We start from the raw sequence: 22,604 nt of genomic DNA on the forward strand, positions 1-22,604 counted from the left end.
TATTTCCATTATAAGCATGCTTTCTCTTGTAATGAATTCCCATTGCTGTGTGTTTATTTATCTCTGAATGGTGAAGTGAGGAACAAGTAACATGTCTTTTTTTCCTCATTTAGTCAAGGAGAACTTTGTTCCTAAGAACTTTCTTTCAGGTATGTCACTGCCCAAGGTGATAGGTGAATTTAGAAGTATGAGGAAGATTAACCAGCTCTTGAATTCAATGTCTTGGACTGTCTCCATTGGGATCAGAGAGGAGATGGAGATCAAGGTGGCAGTTGTGGTTTGACATATCTGGCATATGCTGTCTCCTATCTCTCCCATAGGGTATCATCCTACTTTTGATAGGCTGGCTTGCCTGCCTTGTGTGTGGCAGGTAGTTGATAGTTGGTGGAGATAACTGGTATCTTCTCCACAGGAACTGCATCCCTGGATAATGACTATGATGGCTGAGCTGGAAGGAGGAATGGTAGTCTGAGGGATACTGCCACACCCAGGTGTCCTGTGACTATCTGCCTATCAGTAGCAGTTGGTCAGCAGTTGTCCCCAGTGGTGATAAGGAAGGTAAATTCCCTCTCCAAAATGATTTCTTCCCTCAATGGCTGTTGAGGATAGGATGGCAGGAAGTCTGGTAGCTTGGGGGTATTGCTATTCCCAAAGCTCTTGCCTTCAATGTCTTGGGTTGTTGCATTGGAGTCTGATGGGAGGTGATGGCCAATGATGGAAGGGGTAAAAGCAAGAGTCTGGTGGCTGGGTAGTGGGGGATTGCTATTCCCAAGGCTTGTGGATTTAGTGTTCTGGGTTGTAACACTGGGTTATCAGGGGAGACATTGGTCAAGGTAGTGGTGGTGGTGTGATTTATCTGACATATGCTGACTTCTGTGCCTTTCTCAGAGTGCCTTCCTGCTTCAGCTAGGGTAACTTGGCTGCCCTGAGAAGTCTATAATGGCACTATGATTACAAATTTGAACCCTAAATGGGGTCATAAAAAGTCAGACACAACTGAAACAACTGAACAACACACATGTCCAGCAGGTTGTTGGTAGTGTGGGAATGGAGCTTAGGAAAGAGAACAAGGATGAATATGGACACCTAGAAATTATATCAATAGAAATAATTGTTAAACAAATGAGAGTTGTTGAGATCACTAAATTTTATATTATAGAAAGAAAATAAAAGAGGCCAAGGGCAGAACTTTGTGGGGAGGGGAAGAGACTCACACATACTTGGTTTTATATCAGTGAAAAACCAGAAAAAGAGATTGAAGAAGAGGACAGACATGATAGGAGAATAGAGTAAAACTATCTGGAAAGTAAAAACAAAATCCATATGGTAGATTCTGTTTTTTTAGGAAAAGAATAAAGGTGACATTCCTTACTCCTAACTTAGTTTGTCATTTCTATTCCCATGCATAAACACTGCTCATGTTGATATGGCACTTACTACTTAAGACAGTTTCCACATTGGATGAGTGCTGGACTTAGAGTCAGTAAGACCTGAGTTCACATCCCACTCAGACACTTACTAGTTGTGTGTCCCTGGGCATATTGCTAAACCTAGCTCAGCCTCAGTTTCCCCATCAAGAGGATAATAATCACACCTCCTTTACAAGGTTTTATGAGGATAAAAATGAAATAACATGTTCAGTGCTTTGTGAGCCTTAAAACATTAGCTGCATGTTAACTGTTAATATTGATTTCTTTAGAAAGACAGGGCAGTGCAAAGCGTCTCTTCATGGCTCTCATATATGCACATTTTATTTTCCTTTTATTTATGTTTTTGTTCTTGCTATGTGCCTCTATCATTTGTAGGGAGGCCTGTCTCATTTATGTTTGTATTTACATTTTTATTTAGCTCAGTTCTTGGCACATAATCGGCACTTATTGTTTTTTTTTTAACTGAATTTTAATGAATGAAGGGAGGGTTTTCCTTCCCTTCATTTCCCTGTCTAATCAAATGTAAAATCAAACTCATTATGTCTCTTGCATCAACCTCATTTTCTCCACTTACATAGCTTTTACTCTCATTGCGGTTCTCATCAGCTCTTGTTTATGCTATGAGGAATCTTTCTCTTCTCCAGTCCAAATTTCAAATATCTCCTAAATTGATATATTTTTTTAAAAAAACATACAAAAAATCTTGTAAGAACAGATGAAAAGTGACATCAGCAGAATCAGGGCAGTTTATAGTATAACATATGAGACAGCTAGATGGCTCAGTGGATGGAGCACAGAGTCTGGAGTCAAGAAGACCTGAATTCAAATATAGAATCAGACACTTATAAGCTGTGTGACCCTGGACATGTCACTTAACCTGTTTGTTTTAATCTACTGGAGAAAGAAATGAGAAATCACACTAATATTTTTGCCAGGAAAACCTCATGGGCAATATGCTGCATGGGGTCATTTGTTTGGAAGAGGACCATAACATCAGGAAGGTGATGTCATGGGGTCATGAAGAATTGGACACATCTAAATGACTGAACAACAACAAATATTATAACATAAATGTTATACAAATGAACAACTTTTGAAGATTTGTAAGAATTGAATAATGAAATGAAGAGAACCAAGAAAATTTATATAATTACATTATAAAAACAAACAAATTCTAAATTCAAAAGGCCTCCAATCAATGCAATGACCATTTGTGATTCTAGAGAATTGATGATGAGGCATGATGAGCCATATGCATCCCTTAGCAGAGAAAGCAGGGATGAATATCAGGTTCATAATGAGACATTTTTTATAGATATGGCCAAAAAGGGGAATTCAATTTGCTTAACCATGCATATTTGTTGCAAGGATTTTGTTTTTCTTTTTGTTCCCATTGGGCTAAGGAGTAAGAAGGAGAGAATTTTTTAATTAATTAAAATATAATGTATAATATAAATTGATATTTCTAAGACACAAATCCCAACATCTCATTGCCCTACTCAAAAGTCTTAGGTGGCTCCATATTACCTTTAGATAAAAGTAGAAAATCTTCAGCCTGGATTGAAAAACCTCAACAACTTTATGGTCAAAACCTATTGTACTCTTGTTGGTATACTTTGTTTCAATCAAGCTTGCTTATTCCCTGTTGCATACATATCCCATTTCATTCCCTGCCACCCTACCTTTCAGAGACAGTTCTCAATGTCTGGAATGCCCTCTGCCTCATAAAATTTCCAATTTGCTTTAAAATATAAATCAGTTACCATCTCTTCTGTGAGTCATTTCCAAATCTCCCAGTTTTTATCTTTTCTCCTATTTGAAATTGTTTGATATTTCTTTGATGTACCTTGTCTCTACTTATCTGTATCCATATTGTATCCTCCGAGTAGAATTTAAGTTACATCAAGGAAGGAATTGTTTTGGTTTTGTACTTTTATTTATGTATCCCCAGCTCTTAGAACAGTACCTGGCATGTACCAGCTGCTTTGTAAGTATCAATCAAATTCATTTGAATAGAGCTGTAAGTTGTTTTGGCCAACATTACACTCCAGCTTTGCAGCTGCAAGAAATTTGGTTCAACTTGCTTCAGAACAAAAAAACCCACAGAAAACAAAACCAAACAAACAAACAAACAAACAAACAACAGCGGAGATAAATCCCCTAGGCAGGTACTTTCCTTGAAGTTTACTAGCTCTATCTATCCCAGACAGGGGATACAGAATAGTTGGGAGATTTTCTGTGACTTTGCATCTGAAAATACCCTTCTCCTTCCAGAAACAGACATTGATTTAAGGACCTATTTAATGCTAATTAATTTAATGACAAAATGAATTAATATTGAGGACATCAAAGTTGTTAATTATCCCCTCAATAATTGGGATGTCCCTCCCAGCCCAAGATACTGTCAGTAGCCAGACTTTCTGTTTTCTTCTTTTCCTTGGCAAATGCCATTAAACTAATTCCCCATTAGCTCAAGTTATTGCATTGTTGAGGGATATTTTGTTTGGTAGATACAACAGATGATTGGAAGTCAGGGCAGTGAAAGTCCTATTCCCCCTTCCCCTCTCAATGATGTACTTTTCTGGAGTTTCCCTTATGCCTTGGTGAAAGAGAACTTTTTGCCTGAGCTAGGATCTACTTAAAGCTTATTGTGAAGTCACTCTGCTGTGCCCCAGGTAATGAGGTTCTCTTTAGAAGCATCTATGCCCCAGAGGCCTAGGATATAGCAGAAATGTTACCTGCTGGTGAAACTTCCCCTGTACTCTTAGTATTGGAGAAGTATATTTAATGGAGTACCAAATGCCCCCTCCTACATTTCCAGTATTCTTACACCTTCTTGCCATGTATTCTACAGTACAGTGGCACTGGCTTCCTGCATATTACTCACACGAAACACAGGGATAAGAATAGGATAAGGGTAGGGATCAGGATAGGGGCTGGACTTGAGATTTACTGGTATAAGAAACTTGTGGGGAAACTACCTCTATCAATGTGGGTGAGCCTCTCTTTTCTGGAACTTGTCTCAGAAAGCTGCCTAGAGCAAAGGAGTCTAACATGTAGTTGAGAGACCATATGTGGCCCAAAACACTGCTGAGTGTGGCCTGAGCCACATTAAATGTAATTGGGGGGAAAATATAATTGGGAACTATTTGACAAAATATATAAAATATAATAAAAATGGATAGTAATACATTTTCAAAGTAAGTTGATATGAAGCCAGTAGGGATATTGATGTATGATTTAATTGGCCCCCACTTCCATTTTAGTTTGATGCCACTGCCTAGAGGCTAGTGGTATCTAGAGTCAAACAGCCTATTTGTGTTAAGAGCTAGGTCTTTTTTCTTGACTTCAGGAGAGTTTTCTATCTCCTATGACACACTACCTCTAAAATTTATACTCAGTTAAATACTGGAAGACAATTAAGAATATCACACAATCTCTTAGTCCAAACAGACTTGAGAGCCCATCTATTCCACTCAATGCTGGAAAAGGATTCCTCTCTACCAAATACTTGAAGTGTGTTCAGCCAGTCTCTGGTTGTAAGACCCCTAGTACAAAGGGACATACCACTCACTGAGGTGGCTCCAACTGCCAGAAATTTTCATTAACCTACCTGAAATCTACTTCCCTGTGATGTGGACTGGAATTTGGGGTTAAATTGATTGTCCCAAAAGAATTACAAGAATCAGTGACTCAGTTTCCCAAGTTTTATTGCAATGCTGTGGGTGACCACAGGGAGAGAACCAGAATGTTGGAAAGGTATCTCTCGAATAATGAAAGGAAAGACAGTTATATTTATGGTATGGATAAATTGATTATCAGTCCCATTATAATAATCTCCATCTTGGGGAGGTACAGGGGAGGGCCAGTCCTTCTCATTATAATATTCTCCACCTAGGGGGGTTTCAGGGGATTGAACCATACTGTTTTTACTTTTGAACTATTTTTTTTCCTTCTTTTTTGAGGTTTTTCCCTTGTGCTCTGATTCTTCTTTCACAAGATGACTAATGTAGAAATGTTTAATGTCATTGTACATATACAACCTATATCAGACTGTTTTTTATCTTGGAGAGGAGGGAGGGAAGGGAGGGTGGGAGAAAAATTTGGAACTAAAAATCCTGTGAAAACAAATGTTGAAAACTATCCTTATATGTAACTGGAAAATAATAAAATACTTAAAAAAGAACTCTTCCTGGTTGCTAGCTGATCTAAGGTTAACTTTCCTCCATTCAGAATATACTTTGTTTATGCTTGTTTATATATAGGTTGTTCTCTCCCACTCACCTCTCCTATTAGAATGTAAAAGGAGATTTTTTTTTTTTACCTTTCTTTGTATTCCCAGAACCTAACACAGAGCAGGGCAAAAGTTCAGTCTTTTTTTTCTGCCATGTCAGATTCTTCATGACTTGATTTGTAGTTTTCTTGGCAAAGATACTGGAGTGGTTTGCCATTTCCTTCTCCAGTTCATTTTATAGATAAGGAAACTGAGGTAAACATAAGTGACCTGCCCAGGGCCAAACAGATATTAAAGGTCTGGGGCCTTATTTGAACTGAGGAAGATGAGCCTTCCTGCTTATAGGCCTGGTCTTCTATCCACTGTATCACCTAGCTGCTCCAATGGCATATAGTAGATGGTTAATAAATGCTTGTTGATTAATTAATTAATTTCTCCATCCTTTTATTTTTACCTGAATGTAGGCCTTTACAATGAACATTATTGGGGTTTGTCTTTTTAAATTTTTTCCATTCTTCTAGACTGTCAAGACCATTTTGGACCCTGATTCTGTTGTTCAACCAGTTAACTTCACCCTCTGATCTTTGTGTAATCAGCCAATTTGATTGTAAGCTGCAAATGAGGACCTGATCTCCATATAATAGGTCACATGATAAACAAATTAGAGAAATATGTAAAAATTAACTATCAGATTTATGGATAGGGGAAAAGTTCATAACCAAATAAGGAATAGAAAGGATAACAGAAGATAAACTGGATAATTCTGACTACATTAAATTAAAAAGGGGTTTGCACAAACAAATTTAATAATGCTAAGATTAAAAGGGAAACAATTAACTGGAAAAATCTTTGCAGCTAGTTTCTCTGATACAAACTCATTTCCAAGATATATATGGAGCTGCTTCAAATTTATAAAAGAAAAACAACTATTCCCCAATTGATAAATTATACAAATATATAAAAAGTCTGGTCTCAAGGGAAAGAACCAAGGTTATTAAAAAACAAATTAAAAAATGGTCCAAATCATAACTAGAGAAATACAAATTAAAGGATTTCTGAGATTCTGTCTCACACCCATCAGAATGACAAAGATGGCAAAAGTCAGAAAATCATAAATGTTGGAGGGTATGTAGGGAGAAAAAAAACAAGAACACAAAAGCCCCATTGATATAATTTTGGTGTACTTGTTAATAAGTACCATCATTCTGGAAAGCAATTTGGAATTATACAGTGTGTGCCCTTTACCTAACTAGATATAGGCTAGGCCTATACCAAAAATAGATCAGAAAAAGAGGAAAAAGTTCTACATGTACAAGAAATGTAAAGTAGCTCTTTTTTGGTGGTAAAAAAGTGACATATCAGGCAGCTAGGTGGCACAGTGGATAGAGCACTGGCCCTGGAGGAGTACCTGAATTCAAATCCAGCCTCAGACACTTAACACTTACTAGTTGTGTGACCCTGGGCAAGTCACTTAAAACCAATTGCCTCACTTAAAAAAAAAAGACTAAAAAAAGTGACATATAAGGAGATGGCCATTAATTGAGAAATAACTGAATAAATTATATAGTATAAATATGAGAGAATACTATTTTTTAAGAAGTGAGGAAATACATAACTTAAAAAGACTCTTCAAAAGATGATTCAGGAAGGAAATAGATGATTTCAAAAAGGTGAAAGACTGATATGAATTGACACAGAGTGCAGTAAACAGAATCAGGATAATTTATACTATGACATCAATCTGAAAAAAGTGATAAGGGATGAAATGAATAAAACCAGAACAATCTATGCAATAACAATAACACAGTAAAAAATAAACAATTTTGAAAGCTGTAAGAACTCAGATCCATATAAGGGCCATTCATGATTTCAGAGTCTGAATTATGAAACATACCATTTATTACAGAGAGGTGATAGATATGAGGTATATAATGAACATTTATTTTTGTATACAATAATTGAGGCAAATTGCTTTGCTTGACTAGGCATCTTTGTTACAATAATTTTGTTTTTCTTTTTTTTCCTAATGGGTTAGAGGGTGGGAGGGAGAGAAAATAGTTTTTATTTAATTAAAATAAAAGAGAGGGGGGTGTTATAGATGTGAAATGCTGCATGCACTTTTAGATGATACCATTGTATTATTAATTTTATTTATATGCTTTATTTTCTTACAAGAGACCTCTGAAGAAGTGGAAATACTCAGTAAGTATTTGTAATTTAAAAACAAAACACATCAATAAAATTTTTCAAAAGGCATGCAATCTATTCCCACAAACAAGCCATCAAACCAAGTACATGAACATTTATTGGTCACAGTGAAGATGGGTTTTTCTTTTTTCAAGTTGCTGCATAGAGTTTCCTTTTGACAGAGAATTGGGATTTTGCCAGGAACATCTAATTTTGCATCTCAAAGGAGAAATGCTATAAGATCTAAGCCCTGGACACTTGTGATCCAATTATAAGATATAAGGAGTAAAAGTGAAACATTTGGATAAAATCGTGCATAGAAAACCAGGGAGTCAGGGAAATGTGTTCAAGTTACTCCTCTGTCAAAAAGCAGATTGTGTGAATATGGGAAAGTCACATATTCTTAGTGCCCAAGGAAACTCTCTGTGATACTTCTTTCTTTTTCAATTCATTCAGTCTCATTTTCTGAGATTGGATTTTTAAATATCCCTATGTCTTGGTTAGTTAAGTCATCAAAGTCCAATGGCAGGACAAAAGTCAGGATGCATGGTAATGGCCCAGGATGCAGTAGATGACTTTGGCATCTTTGATGCCTGACCAAGCCCTAAGTGTTCCACAGTACCTGCTTCAGACAGCTTCATGGCCACTGGAACAAATTGTTCTCACCTGCCCAGCCCACTGGTGGAAGTTTTCACATGCTTGGGGTTGACATCCCTCTAACTCACCAGCAGATTTGAAGCTTATCAGTTACCTTCAACCTGGTTTAGCCTCCTAGACAGTTTTACTGGGTGTGTAAAAAAAACTCAGCAAGTCCTCACACCAGAGGTTCTAGTCCCTGAACACCCCATATCCCATATAGATATGCATATATGAAGATGAAGAATCCTGAATTTCTTTTTAAATGATCAGTTTTGTTCATAATGTATATCTGTATTATTATTATAACTATATATAACTGGAGAGTCAGCTAGGTGGCACAGTGGATAAAGCACTAGCCCTGGATTCAGGAGGATCCAAGTTCAAATCTGGTCTCAGACACTTAATACTTACTAGCTGCTTGACCCTGGGCAAGTAACTTAACTCTCATTGCGCCACCCACAAATAAAAAACAAACAAACAAATAAATAGATAAATGAATGAGTGAATGGATAACAAAGAAATAAATAAATATAATTGTACAATTTGTAATTGTGTTTGAGCATCATATATTATAGTTTTGTATTATAATAATAATTAATTTCCTGCATTCTTTTTTCTTCTCTGTTTTCTTTTGTTAGTTCATCTAGTTTAGTTTGTTTTTTTCTATTTTGGAAATTTGGTTTTGATCTTTGATAAATGGTCAAAGGATATGAACAGTCAATTTTCAGACGAAGAAATCAAAGCTATCTATAGTCATATAAAGAAATCCTCCAATGTATTAGTCTTTTGAAATTAACAGCTTTAATTTTTTTGATCAGTTCTGTAGACTTTTTGGTTTCCTTTTTATTTGTTTGTTATCTAATTTTTAAAATTGCTTCTTTTGTGTTAATTTGGGGTTTACTTGTTGATTTTCTATTTTTAAATTGGATATTTGATTCATTTATGTTCTTCTTTCTACTTTATTAGTGTGTTTCAAGATACAACTTTCCTCTGATTATGACTTTTACTGAATTCAAGAAATTGTGAATATTGTCTCAAAGATATAATTCTCTTTCACATGATTATTAATTACTTCTATTATTTGTTTTTTGAGCCACTCATTATTCAGAATGTCATTTTAGGTCTCTAAGTCTGTATCTTTTGCCTATGCCCCCTTAATTAATTATTATTTTTACTGTGTTAGTGTCTATAAAAGTTGTCTTTTTACATTCATTTATATTATTTTCCTGTATTGCATAGTCTATTAAACATAAATTTTATTGATATCTGTTTTTTATATTATTGTAGTTTTCTCTACTATTCCTTCCTATACTTACCCAGACAGCTTTCACATTTAATAAATATTATTTTTAAAGACAATAAAAGAAAAAAGGAATGAGAAAAATTAGTATAACTGATCAATGCATCCAATATGATCTATTTTTGTAAGACACAATGTATTATTGAGAAACAGATTTTTTTTAATGTGTTCACTCAGAGGAAATCATTAAATTCTCCAATAGTTTGTCTAATCTATATTTTTGTTTTGTTTATCTTACTATGTAATTATCTATCTTTGGTAAAGGAACATTAAACTATCCTACAATTATTGTATTATTTTATAAGGTGGAAATATTTTTTAATGTGTTGTCTTTCTTTTCTTGTCTATGGTTCCTTCAAGCATAATGAATTTTTCCCATTTATTTCTTTTTATATTGTGAATTTTAAGTTTGGTTTTATCTTATAACATAACTAATATTCCTGCTTTTTTATTCAACTGATGCATAGTAAAGTTTGTGCCAGTTTTTAATTTTCATTTTGTGTATGTCTTATAGCTTTTTCTTGTATAACAACAAATTGTTTTTGTTATTAATCCATTCTGCCACTCTTGTTTTATTGTGCTATTTAATCCATTCCATTTACAGTTATGATTTTAAGGTTTGTGTTTCCCTCCATTTGTTTCTTTTGTATTGGTTTTTATCCCCTTCCTCATCCAAGTCTACTGACTTTGCCCCAGCGATTAGTTTTGTTTATGGTACTTTGACTTCAGTCTATTCTCATAGGCTCACCCCAAATCCCTGTCTCCCATCTGCTTTGAGGTTTCTCTTTTTACTTCCTCCCTCCCTCCTTCCCTTCTTTCTTTCTTTTTCTCTCTCTTTAAACCTCCTTTTATCCTTCCTTCTTTCCTTCCTTCTCCCTCTGTCTCTGTCTCTTCCCTTCTTATTCCCTCTTAAGTAAATAGTTCAGAATCTTATCCATTTTTTTTCTTTTAAGTAACATCTCTTTACAGGGCCCTTGCCTAAGTTTTCCTTTGCTTTGTCTTTCTCATTCTTTCTCTTCTAGTCTATTCTGCATTCGTTTTTATTATTCATGAATATTTATACCTTTTCCATATCCTCTGTGTACCACTTGGAGATAAGAAGTAGTGTGTTCTCCCTAGTCTAATTTCTTTTACTACCTCTGCAGACCTTACTTGTCCTCCTTTTTAGTCTGAGCCTCACTTAGACACATTGATTTATGAAGTAAACAATGTTAGACAAAAGAAATGTTTTGAGGATGTGGTCATTAAATATCCAAATCCTGAGGCATTGGCAAAGAATTGTAAATTGAGGGAATGCACATCAATAGGGGAATGGCTAAACAAGTTGTGGTATATGAATATAATGGAATACTATTGTGCTGTAAGAAACAATAAGCTGGAGGAGTTCTGAGAAACTGGAAGGACTTACATGAACTGATGCTGACAGAGGAGCAAAACCAGGAGAACGTTGTAAGCAGTAACGGCAGCATTGTGTGATGAACAATGGTGATAGACTTGGCTCTTCTCAGCAGTGCAAAAATCCAAAATAGTTTCAAAGAACTCATGATGGAAAATGTTCTTCACATCCAGAAAAAAAAAAGAACTGTGAATTATGAATGCAGATTGAACCATACTGTTTCTACTTTTGGAATGTTGTTTTTTTTTTCCCCTACAGAATTTATTGGGTCGATAACTGGACAAGTTACACTATCTCAAAGCAGGGGCTGAGGGGGAAAGGAAGGAGTGGGAGGCAGTTACTGGCCTTTCAGGGAAGTGCAGAGGCTAGGGGCTCCGGCAGCCCGCATCCCCCCCACCCCCAGGGTCAGAGGCAGGGACACCCAAGAGACCCCAGCCCGGCTTTGGTCACAAAACTCAAACAGAGCCCAGAGCTGGGCTGGGACGGACAAAATGAGGGTTGGAGGACCGTCAGGGGCTGCAAGGGCCCAGGGGGTCCAAGGGGCTGCTGTGTTCATCCCCTTCTTGGTAGGGTCAGTCTAGACCATGTCTAGGGGCTTGTGCAGAGGGTGTGCAGCGATGCAGGAAAAAGGAGACACCAACGGGGACGAGATGGGGCTTTTGACCCAGCGTGGCTCCTCCCCAGGGGGGCACCCAGGTCGGTGAAGATTCGGGAGCCCACCGCCTGGCGGTTGGCAGTGGGTTTCATAGATGCCACTTTGGCCAATGTAACGCACCCGTTTGATGACGTCGTGGTCGCTGTAGTTCAGCTTGGGTTCAAACACCTTTAAGTATCGCAGGTTGAGGGCAGAGGGTGCAAACAGTACCTCAAAGTTCATGGAAATGCCAGGCCCGGTCCATTTCTTGTTGTTGGTCCTTAGCAGCTCAATATCCGCACTAAACCGTACTTCTTTCATTTCCGCCTTGCGCTTGATCTTCCACACAATGGCGGTCTCACTGGTCTTGTACTTGGCTTTTTCCTTCATGCAGATCACTTGAACCCCACTTGTATTCAGCGGTGTTGGGATCCGGACCTCAATTTTCTGGGCCAGCAAGGAAGGCTTGAAGTTGGACTTAATGTCAACTTTGACGTCCAGTTTGGTCTGTCCCACCTCGCGCACTAGGGGGAATCACCTGGAAGGGAAGGATTATGTCCTTGGTGGTCCGGTACCTCATAAACTCAAACTCTCCCTCGGGAGGGATGAAGCTGATGCTCCGTTCAGCCAAATTTGCTGATCCCCACGCACTGGCGGAAGGTGCAGTCATCAATAGCGATGGACTACTTCCCACTCTTGCCAGTCTTATCAGTCTCATCGGCTGTGCCTTTGCCCTGCTTTTCTCTCTCTCTCTCTCTCTCTCTCTCTCTCTCTCTCTCTCTCTCTCTCTCTCTCTCTCTCTCTCTCTCTCTCTCTCTCCTCTTTTTTTCTGTTGTTTTTTGGGGGTCAGTAGGGTTAAGTGACTTGAAGGTCACACAGCCAGTGTCAAGTGTCTGAGGTAGGATTTGAACTCAGGTCCTTCTGAATCCAGGTCCGGTGCTCTATGCACTGTGCCGCCTAGCTGCCTCCCCCTCCTCCCCCCTGCCTCTCTCTCTCTCTCTCTCTCTCTCTCTCTCTCTCTCTCTCTCTCTCTCTCTCTCTCTCTCTCTCTCTCTCTCTCTCTCTGTTTTTGTTTTGCCCTGCTTCTCAATGACGATCTTGTTCATCCGAAACTTGCACTCGGGCATGCCACTCAGATAGCTCTTCATCGCTACCCTGCCAGACCTGTGAGCGCTCAACACCTGCCCTTGAGGAGACATGAGTAGGTTGACACTCTCAAGCACATCCAGGAAGAGCTCATTCCCACGATATTTGATGCCCTCACGCCGCCGACCCATCTGATCTGAGAATTCTTTCTTGGTCTGATGCTAGCTCTTAATGCCCTGCTGAGTCATGAACGTTTTCAGAGCTCCGGTCCCCGAGTTCTGTGGGTAGTCAAAGTCCAGGATCTAGTCCAAGAGCTCATAGATGAGCACGAAGTTGTTCTTGATATTCTCCTCCCTGATCCTGCCAAAGTAGGCGGTCATGACGTCACACTTCTTATAGAGGAACTCGAAGACCATAGCCACGTTGACATTTTGCTTGGTGACAGCAAAATGACAGCCAGCCAGATATTGGAATACTTGACGTGGAAGAAGCTGGTGCGGGCAATGTTGATGACAGGAGAGCGCACCTGCTGCTGGCGTGGATCACATTGAAGCAGAAGGCTTACGAGGCGTTCTACCTGATGTTATCTCTGTATACTCGGAAGATGAGCACCTCCGCCTTGTGTTAGAGATGAAAAGCCCTCTGATCATGGTGGCTACAGAGTCTCCTCTGCCCATGGCTCTGAGAACAGACCAGGCGCCACCCGCCCTTCAGTCTGTACCTCTCTTGGTCAGTAGGTCAGTCTGGCTCCGCCACCGCTGCTGCTCCAAAATGCCCCTTTTTCCTTCTTTTTGAGGTTTTTTCTTTGTGCTCTGATTCTTCTTTTACAACATGACTAATGTAGAAATATGTTTAATGTGATTGTACATAGACAACCTATATCAGACTGCTTTCTGTCTTAGGGAGGAGGGAGGGAAGGGAGGATAGAAGAAAAAAAATCGAACTAAAATTCCTATGAAAACAAATGTTGTAAACTGTCCTTATATGCAAATGGAAAATAATAAAATACTTAAAAATACACACACACAACCCCCCCATCACACACATACACACACACACACACACACAAACACACACAAACACACACAAAAACAAATTCTGAGACCTCCTAAGGCTTTCCTTTAACATTACAGTCTCCATTCTTAAGGTCATGTTATTCTACCTCTGATTCTTCCTTCTCCCTACCCCTTTGGGGGCTGTCTCAGGCAACTTTTTTTTTTCTTGCAAATTACTAAAAAGATACATCTCTGCATTGATGAAATCTGTTTCTTTACAGGGTAACTTCCCTATAATAATGACACCAAGGTCTGAACTCCCCCCCCCAAAAAAAAAAGACAAGGTGGGATGGGAAAGAGGTTGGAAACAAACAAATACTTAATGAAACCTGAAAGAAAAGGTAGGTAGGATAGTATAAGACCTTCATTTGTATGAAATAGCATCCTCTTAATAATGTCTTGGATCTAAAAGTGATTAACATTAGGATAAAATACTCAAAGAGATTTAGGTACCATGCAACTGAAAATCTGTCTTCCCTTTCACTCTCTTTTTAGGCAGTTTTCATGGGAATCTATTTGCTAAATGTGCTGTCAGGCTCAGGCTTGTGGGCTCCTGTGGGGCAGGGACTATGCATTCTTGTCTCCTGCTTTCATATCTCCCCTCCACCATGTAAAGCATCTCATAGAAGGCTGTACATACAAATATTGCTCCCCAAATAGTGGCTAGATCCCTGGACATGGAGTCAGGAAGGTCCGGATTCATCTGAGATACTTCTTAGCCATGTTACTTCTTCCTGGACAAATCACTTGATGGCTTTGTCCCTCAGTACCCTCATCTGTAAAATGAGAGGGCCAGATCTCTAAGGTCCCTTCCATCTCTAGAAGTATAAACCTATGATCATAGATGGGGCAGAAGTAAGTAACTGAGATAATATTTTCCCAGGGCTTTGAGATGTCCTAGAGAATTCTCAAAGTGAAGCATTTCAAGTTGTGTGTGAATAAATACTTGACAACCAATTCTCTGGGGAAAAATGGTCACAGGATAAACTTTTAAGTTTATTATGAATTACTAACATTTTCTCCATTCACCATCACTTTCTTTAAGTCCAGACAATTAATAAAACAATGAATCAATCCCTGATTCTTAGTGTTTGTGATTTTGAAAGTGTAAATGCTCACACTGAAAATGTAACAATAGGACTAGTATGAGCTGACTCCATTACACCCCTGCCTATCTCCAACAGTAATTGTCAGTATGGGATCGAGGGGTGTGGCGACTTATTTAATGGAATATTCAATAAATATTTATTGAGTGCTCACTCTGTGCTAGCCCATGTGGGAGATACAAAAATTGACTCAGATGCAGTCTGTTCCATGATGGAGGTTAGAAATCTACTGGGCAATACCACACCCGTGAATAATTGTAATACAAGACACTGTGTGATAAGCACCTCAATAGGGGGGCAAATAAAGGACCATGTAAGTTAGGAAGCATTTTTTCTAGTATCCTTCATAAAAGTATAAAGAGCTGGGCTACATGTGGGGTTGACCTAACTCACTCTCCAGGTTGTTGGAGGAAGCATGAGAGAGAAGAAACCAGGTTCCCATGTTGGTTTGGTTGGTGGCCAGGCAGTATGCTAAATATGCCAACTTTCTGAATTGGGGTATAATGAGTGGCATGGTTTTGTAGCTGGCGGCAGACCATAGGCTCTAGAGCAATGTATCTAGAGCCAGGAGACTGAAGTCAAGGTTAGAATAATGGGATAAATATTAGGTATAGAAAGAGGCCAATCAGATGGGGAGCAGGGCCTGGGAGCTAGTGGGCAAAGTGGAATCGAGGGTCTGTAATTGGGTGGATGTTTTGGCTTACCTAGGTATAAAAAGTCAGAGAAAGGTTATGTTAGATCCAAGCAGGCAAACAGGAGTCAGACAGCAAGCAGAATTACAGGAAACCCAAAGGCAAGAGGACAGAGAAAGGAGGTTAGTGGAAAGTAGAAGACAATGGGAAATCAGGAGATTTAAAGAAGTGAAAGTGTCAGGAACCCATACCCTGTGTCATGGGAAGAGACTCAAGATACCAAGAAGAGTTCTGATAACTCAGGCAGTTAGGTACTTTAATATGATTCTCCTGGAGGCATGGCTAGCCTGAGCTTTTCAGGTGAGAACAGAGCTGATAATTTATAGCAACTGGCTGAACGGTAAACTTTGAGTTTATAATAAGTGTTTGAGAACTGATTGACATCCTGGTATTTTTCATTCAGAGGGACAAGTATTCCATACCAGCACTGAGAGCATCTGTGGCTATCCTGATCTTTAAGCTGGAAGGAAGCTTTACATAATGCCCAGGAATTCTTAAGGAAATGTACACTGTGTGATAGACAGACTGAGAGGAAAGGGTGAGAACCATAAATACTGAACAGCTACAGTAAAATAGAGGTCAACCTCCCTAGTCCCACTCAGGACTTAACAAACTGAGCCAGAAAAAATCAGAAACAAAGGGGTAATGGACAAAAAATAGAAGATGAAAGGAGAGATTGAAAAGAGAAAGAAATAGAAAATTGAACTGTGGTGCAGAAGGGGAAAACTGAGAAGGACCATTGCCTCCTACAGGCATTTCAGAGCAAAAGCCTTGGATTTAAACTATTGATTGCAGTCACTTCTTCAAGATCTGAGAGGAGTTCCCTAGATGGTCTAAGCTTTCTCCAACTTCCCCTCCCCATTCCTGCCTAGTAACAACCACTGTAATAAACTCTGTTCACTTTGTTTACCTAAATGTTTCCTGTACAATGAGTTTTGCCTTAAACAGAAAGGGGCCAGCATTTAGCTAGACATAAACATAAATTTTAATAAGGGAAGAGAGCCAAACATCTCCCTAAAAATCAAGAATTCTCCTAACTTAAACTCTCGGTTATTGTGATTATACTCCTAACATTTTGTTTCATAAAAACTCTATAAGGCAGAAGAACAGGATTGTATAGACCTAAGGGGTGATAATATTGCTAATATGGTGTAATAAATAATATTGATTAACTCTGTTGGTTTTTCATATTTAAATCTTTCCTCTTTTTTTCCATAGGGAGTAGAGGATATGACAGGTAGTTCCCAGCTAAATGTACTTTCCACAGCAGACAGCCCCAATCCTGATGTTACCTGTGGTTGGGGAAAACAGTATATTTAGGAAGGGACATCCTAACTTAAGAAGAGGGATTTGTCGTGCCAAATTTCAAGATCATCCAATAAAAGATTATTAAACACCTATTGTATACCAGGCACTATATTAGGTACTAAGTATACAAATACAAAAAAAAATTAAATAGTTTTTAATGCCAAGGAGTCTTCTATTGGGGAACAATATACACACAAATATATGTGTATATATACACACATGTGTATATGCAAATATATTTTATGTAATCATATAATTACATACATGTGCATATGCTGCATATATGCAATGCATATATGTACGTATGTATATATATATATACAAACATATACACACACATAGGAAATACAAGATAATATTGGGAAAGTTACAAGCATTTGGGGAGATCAGGAAAGGACTCATGTAGAAAATGGTTTCTGATATGAGATTTGAAGGAGGCTCGCAATTCTGAGACAGAGGTGAGAAGGGACCACATTCTGGACATGCAGGACAAGCAATGTAAAAACTCAGAATAAGAATTGGAATCTTATGTGTGAGAGTCACCATGTGGGCCAGTTTGATCCTATTTTCTTTGATGTGTGTGAAAGGAAATAATATAATAAGTATGAAAACGTAGTCCAGAGCCAGATGATAAAGATGGGGGTATATGGCCACTCTCAAGTGTCATGGTGGCTCTGAGGCAGCAGTGTGGGTATCATGAAAGGAAGGTCATTGGATCATAAATAGAAAGCTGGAGGAAATCTCAGAGGCCATCCAATTTAAACCTCTCAGTTAGGAAACTGAGGCCCAGAGAGGTAAAGTCACTTTTCCAAGGCCATATATTTAGTATGTATCAGACGTGTGAGTTGGTTCAAGCCTTCTCATTTTAGAGCCCACATGCTTTCCATTATACCATGCTGAACCCTGAAGGAATGTGGAATCACACTCCAGTCATACAGAGCTAATGCTGTGTATTTGCAGAGGGAATGAGATAGGGAATGAATGGAGGTTGAGATTTTGAGCATTCAAATCAGATCAAATATTGTTAGGCAATCCATGATAGCAAGGTGAGGCAGAGATGAGAAGTATCAGTCCAATCTTTAAGGTAGGAAAATTCAAGTCCAATGTGGAAAAACTAAATTAGATCAGGCTTCAAGGCTAATGCTCTGTCTAGGATGGCCCTAATACTGCAGAGGTCACTGTTATGTCTGGGCAGAAAGTAAAAGAGTCTTGTGTGTTAAGCAGCACCCCTCTGCAGTGTATGACTATTTTCAGTATCCTCCCATGTTTGTCTGTGTTTGTGTTCCTCAGTGTTGCATACGTGGCAGGAGGGTATACTATGCATATTTGAAGGTCTAAAAGAACAGCATACAAGAGAACTTGAGCAGGGATGCTATACCACAAGGCCAACAATAGTTGTGACTCCTACCCTATATTATATTTCTCTATCTTTTTAGTCATGCCTGTGCCAGAAGTCATGGGAGTGGCAGTCAGAGGGCATGGGACCCTGATAATAGCATAGCAGGAACAATTAGCAAGTTCAAATTATCATCTTTTAAAAAAATTTTCCCCAGGCTATCAGTGTGGGAGGGTAGAAAATACAAAATGTCAAGAAATGATCAGAGTTGTAATGATGACCAATTAGCTGAGGGGGTATCCAGGAATCATAGGAATTGCATGAAGCCGACTTGATTTGATGGAACATGCAGGCAAAAGACCTTTTTCTCAAGGACTTCTTGCAGCCTTCTGTTTTCACGTCCACCCTTACCTGAATAGGGCTGATAGGCTGGTGCTGTCACTGATATGTGATGGTGCTAACTGGCCTGAATGCCACTGAAAATTGGTTTACATGACATCTTCAGCAGAAACCTTTCAAAGGTTGCCAACCCCTAGCACAAGCTATATGCAGAGAATAAAACAGGAGGGAGGCATGAGAAATCAAATAAGTTTCTTGTAAGGAGGTGTCCTTTGAGGTTACTCTTGTGAAGGGGGCATCACTATCAGAGCTCTCAGCTGTGATGGGAGAAATATTTCACTATATTCCTAGCACTGGAGGTTAATAAGAAGAGGAGATAGGATAAGAAGTAGGCAGTCCAAAGAACAGAGGACAAGATGGTAGTTTTGTGATTCAAGTTTAAGACTCATTAGGTATAATGTACAATGGGAGAGACCAATGAGTTTCAGGTACTGCTTTTCTCTCTCTTCGGGAGAGAGAAGAAATAATCACCAAGCCTAGAACCCTAAGTACCCCTACTCCCCCCAAGACTTTGTTGTGAAAGTAGACTCTTTTTCTTATTTGTTCTGTCCAACAGCCTGCTTGTCAGATTCAGCAGATGCTTTCTTAATAAGCATTGTATAGAGAGATAATAAACAAGTTGTCTAGAAAGGACTAGGAATACTCCTGCCCGGAGGTAGGAGGCCAGGGTAAGTGACCTCTGAAGCTCCTTTCTAAGCCTATGTTTTCATATAATTAATTTCTCCCCCCACTCCTTTCAAATTTTTAAAATTGCACTCTCTGCAGAAATGCCTTAAGGTGTGGGCACAATAAATAAAGACTCAATGAATTCAAATATTTAAAAAGGAGCTTGTTCCAGAGAGCAATAAAAGAAGCTGGGTGGGTGGTTGGGAAGGGGGGGGACAAACATAATATTCCAGCATTGGCTTGGACCTCTCAGGATATGCTGACTGTGCATAGGGAGGTCTGTGACAATGTTTCTAAAGACCCTTGAGGTGATAGGGGTCTGTCATATAACAGGAATCCCAAAGAGAAGCACTATTAAAGGAAAATCATCTGTTTCCTTGGTGCCTAGGGAACTTGCCAATGGAAGATCTGGGCAGCAAAATAGGAAGAAAAAAAAAGACTGGTAAGATAGGCCTGTGATTAGAGAAAGTCACAGGAGAAGGACCATCTGTGTTGGCCCACTGTGTGTGATTATGGATAAGTCCTTAAGGCTCTGAGGGCTTGAGACTATTTTTTTTCTGTAAATGGGAATAATATTAAAATAGTCCTTGATTGTGTTAGCTTTGGACACTGTAAATGGAAGCCATGGCAATTATAAGAATTCTCTAATGGCATTCAGCCCTTCCTGATTATGTATACATAGATAAAGCTATAATAAATTACTTTTGTTTGGTTCTGTTCAGTTGGTTAGATCAAGGACTTCAACCCCTTGTCTAGGGGTGCAGGGTAGAGGATACGGGGCAGTTTTAAACTACTTACAGCCCTCCCCAAGTCATATAATTAATTCATACCTTTGCGTAGCCCATTAGGCAATAGTGATGAAACAAATTCATGCGAACCACAAAAATGTTGACAGTATGTTTTTTTCATCATTGATTTATTAGAGAAACTTCTAATGTTTTTCCATTATAAATAATGCTAAATCTTGATTTTTATATAAGTGTTTTTTATCACAATAATGGAAGTCCTTTCCATTCCTATGCTTTTAGTGCTTTTAACATTAATGAGCACTATATTTTGTCCAAGGCTTTTCTCCATGTATTGATACAATCATTTTTGTTATTAATGTGATTAATTATGTTAATTCCTTTCCTAATATTGAACTATCACATTCCTGGTATAAATCCAACTTGGTCATAATTAATTCTTTTGGGGAAATATTGCTATAGTATCTTTGTTGAGTTTTATTTTTTCTATTTAAGATTTTGGCATGAAATTCATTAGTGATATTGGATTAGCTCTTTTAAAAAAATTTAATGTTATTTTGCCTCATCTGTGTATCAAGCCCATATTTGTTTCACAGAAAGATTTTTGGTAGTTTAGAGTACTTTCTCCTTTTTGGCCAGCCATTTCATTCCTATTTCCATCATTTAACCTCCAGTTTCCTCATCTGTAAAATCAGGGGCTTGGACCACATGATCTCTGTGGTCCCTTTCCGTTCTAAATCTTTACTATTCTATTCCTGGCCAACCATCTTGAAAATATTGGTTACAAGGCAGACAGAATGAGAAAGTAAGAACATCTTAACACAATTCATCCCTCATTATTAGTACCGAAAAAAATAACTCAAAACTTATGTTTCCCTGGAAGATGAGGAATATCATTTTATAAAAAGAAGGCATTATTGTTACTATTCCTGTTATAATTATATGCATCAAACATATCCTATAATAGCTAACATTGAAATTTAACCATGTTGTTAAGTAGCATAGGTAGAATGCTGCTTTTGGAGTCAGCAAAACCTGAGTTTGATTCTTGGCTCAGCTGCTTGAATAAAGCTAGTTCTGTGTGACCCTGAATAAGCCACTTAATCTCCCCGTGCCTCAGTTTCCTAATCTGTAAGAATCAAATGAGATAACATGTTTAAAATTATTTGTACCCCCCCAAAGGCTATTATATATCTATATTGCTGTTATATATTTAAATATTATTATTATCTGTGAAGCCTTTGGAAGGTCACCTAATCTCCCTACGCCTGTTGTTTTATCTACTAAATGAGAGGTTGAACTAGATGATTCCTGAGCTTCCTTTCATTCTTACATCTATGTTCCTTCATCTAGTATCAGAGGATCCTCTGAAATTTCAGCATGGTCTGTAGTAGGTGATATGGTTCAAAGAAAACTCTGTGTCATATATTATGTAATATATGTGTGTTGTTTTGCTAGCTATTATTTATGGGTACTCATGCCCTTCTGAAAATGGGACAGTTGTGTCTGTCCAAAAGAAGCATTCTGAACCATGAGGTTTATTGACTCTGACTTCAAGAGCAGAATAACTAATCTCTACAAAAGTTTGAACTAATTTTGCTCTCTTGCTCTGACTTTTCAGTCTTAAGAAGAGATGAAAATAACATTAAAGGTAAGATTTTAACCCAAGACCTCCCATTAAAGGATTACATTTCTAGATTGGAGGGAACTGACTTCTCCATTCAATGCTACATAGTAAACTGAATGCTACATCTTCCAATGCATATTAGTTAAATATTCATTTGGTTCCAAATGTATCTTAATAATTTTCTCTGAATTTGGACATGGCTGATATGTCTTTGTAAATAAAGATTGGGGGTTTTTAACCATTGTTTCATGTCATAGCCCTTTGGCTGGCTGGTGAAGCCTATGGAATCCTATCCAGAATAATGCTTTTAGATGAATAAAAGAAAATACAGGCTATTGCAAAGGCTACATACATTGAAATACAGCTATCAAAGTGTTAAAAATTCCAAGTTCACATAATCCCCTAAAATCTTTCCACAGATCCCTGAGAGATCCATGGATCTCAAGTTAAAAGCCCCTAAAATACACAAACCTATCTCCAAAGAAGTGTATGATTTTTTTCTACATGTGGGTCAAAATATGTCTGTGTACAGTCTTACAAATTGCTTTAAATTATCATGTGGACCCCAATACGTTAACTGTCCCAATTGATCTCTATGAATTTTTGCCACTTTTTCACAAATGATGCCAGCATCTCCTACTTTAAATCATAACCTGGATCTAGTCACTGAAGTCCCTCTGACTAAAGTCACTTAATCTTTTTGATTGAGGCCTTTGTACTTCCCTAAATACTCAGCATGGATGGTTTAGACTTTTTGTTTGTT

At 38.3% G+C, this 22,604-nt stretch overlaps 1 pseudogene; it reads right to left on the reverse strand.

The window, feature by feature from the left end:
• Window positions 1-11,763: 11,763 nt before the first annotated feature.
• Window positions 11,764-20,340, reverse strand: LOC122747829 (annotated as a pseudogene).
• Between the last annotated feature and the right edge of the window lie 2,264 nt (window positions 20,341-22,604).

This window comes from Dromiciops gliroides, chromosome 3 (assembly GCF_019393635.1).
Source record: "Dromiciops gliroides isolate mDroGli1 chromosome 3, mDroGli1.pri, whole genome shotgun sequence".
Classification (NCBI taxonomy): domain Eukaryota; kingdom Metazoa; phylum Chordata; class Mammalia; order Microbiotheria; family Microbiotheriidae; genus Dromiciops; species Dromiciops gliroides.